Genomic DNA, 2,500 nt, shown 5'->3' on the forward strand with positions numbered 1-2,500 from the left:
GGAGGAGGCTGAGCTCCCCTGCACAATACACCTCGAAACCCTCTCAGGTCCCGGCGGCGCGCAGCGCCGTCCTAAGTACTTGGTCGGGTTCGAGAGAGGCGCAATCGCCCGGAGTTTGGCGAGTAGACGCTTTAGGTGCGACCACCCGTGCTCCCAACTGAGCTTGCCGCTGCCGACAGAGGCCCGGGAGCGTGCTGTCGTGGCATTGCCGGCGGGAGACAACACGCGCCACCTACGGTGACCGGCAGCTCCAACGCCAGCGCCACAGAAGGACAAAAGCCCCACTTGGGTGCCGAAGCGAACTCTCCCAGCACAGCGCACGCGCCAACACGTCCGCACAGCTGCGATACAAACCACCTGCGAGAACCGCAGAGGCGACCGAGCAGCAGACGGCGTCGCGGCGCCGAGCGCCGGGCGGCGGCGCATCCTCAGCGCACACAGTCCTCAATCGGACCAGCACACTGCAGATGTCCACCGCGCTTCGCACCGGGCCCGCGAGGACCTACTTTGGCCGCACGGCGCCGCGTGCAGGGTGCGCCGGCGCGCAGCTGCGCCGCCTGCCGCCTCCGTCGGCCGGCGCGCCTGCCACTGGCCGCCCCCACCAGCCGGCTGTAGCGCGTGCGCCCACGCACCGCGCGGCCAGCACGCCGGGAGGCCCCCCCTCACCGGCCGGGGACGGTCCCACCCAGCCACCGCCGCGTATCGCTTCACACCCAGATGCCATTCACGTTCGTGGGCATGGTGGGTATCGCTGGAACAACCGGTTGGTAGCTCAACCGATCGTCGCCATCACTGATTCACCTCTAGCGAGAACAACCGCACCACAACGGTTTACCAGTTGTTCATTTGCATAACGTCACCAGCAAACGTAGGCGTCCATCGCCATTTGCAAATTCAACGATTGTTGCATGCCTGTGTCAGGTGTCACGACACACTATGTCTGCCCACATACACGCAACAACATGTGCACGCTTCGCGAACACGTGGAAGGTGGCCCCCGTACGTATGCGATGTCCATTGCGCGAACGACTGTCAACCGGCCTCTGTCGCATGTCGCAGATGTGGAACGCAGTGCACCATGCTATCACGGTGTGTGAGAAGAGACGACTACGTCTGACAACACGCGCCACTACATCAACAGACGGCTCATGCTGATCGCCATCCAGGGCATACCACACTGCAATCCAGCTCTTATAGGGAGACGACACGTAGCTGAGTGCACAACATTTGGACCGCATGGTTCGCCGTTGTTGGCGCAGTCGTTGTACGGTCACATGTACCACGATGTATCATTCAGTACATGAGGACCAATGTGCAGTACAGTGTGTGATTTGGACGTACAACATCAGCGGACAGTTGACACAGGCCGTACCACAGCGTAGGCTAAGTGCTTCGCACATGCGAATGCCAATGAACAACTGCAAATGCCAATGAACAACTGCAAAGGGCATTGAGCATGTACGTCCTGCTGCCATCCACATTACAGTGTATAGCTGCAAGGTGTTTAACATGAAGCGATACACTGGGGACCGGGCAGTGCGAGTAGCAAACTATATTGCGGGGGTTGCAGTTAGGCAACACTACACTAATTTAACGCGTCGTATGACAATTACAGAGCAGGTTAAGGCCCAACGTGTGTTGGGTTAAGGCCCAACGTGTGTTGGGTTAAGGCCCAACGTGTGTTGGGTTAAGGCCCAACGTGTGTTGGGTTAAGGCCCAACGTGTGTTGGGTTAAGGCCCAACGTGTGTTGGGTTAAGGCCCAACGTGTGTTGGGTTAAGGCCCAACGTGTGTTGGGTTAAGGCCCAACGTGTGTTGGGTTAAGGCCCAACGTGTGTTGGGTTAAGGCCCAACGTGTGTTGGGTTACGTTAAGGGGCAATGTGGGTTACGTTAAGGGGCAATGTGGGTTACGTTAAGGGGCAATGTGGGTTACGTTACGGCGCAATATAGGTTACGTTACGGCGCAATATAGGTTACGTTAAGGCGCAATATCGGTTACGTTAAGGCGCAATACAGGTTACGTTAAGGCGCAATACAGGTTACGTTAAGGCGCAATACAGGTTACGTTAAGGCGCAATACAGGTTACGTTAAGGCGCAATACAGGTTACGTTAAGGCGCAATACAGGTTACGTTAAGGCGCAATACAGGTTACGTTAAGGCGCAATACAGGTTACGTTAAGGCGCAATACAGGTTACGTTAAGGCGCAATACAGGTTACGTTAAGGCGCAATACAGGTTACGTTAAGGCGCAATACAGGTTACGTTAAGGCGCAATACAGGTTACGTTAAGGCGCAATACAGGTTACGTTAAGGCGCAATACAGGTTACGTTAAGGCGCAATACAGGTTACGTTAAGGCGCAATACAGGTTACGTTAAGGCGCAATACAGGTTACGTTAAGGCGCAATACAGGTTACGTTAAGGCGCAATACAGGTTACGTTAAGGCGCAATACAGGTTACGTTAAGGCGCAATACAGGTTAGGTTAAGGCGCAATACAG

Source organism: Schistocerca americana, unplaced genomic scaffold (assembly GCF_021461395.2).
Source record: "Schistocerca americana isolate TAMUIC-IGC-003095 unplaced genomic scaffold, iqSchAmer2.1 HiC_scaffold_795, whole genome shotgun sequence".
Lineage (NCBI taxonomy): Eukaryota > Metazoa > Arthropoda > Insecta > Orthoptera > Acrididae > Schistocerca > Schistocerca americana.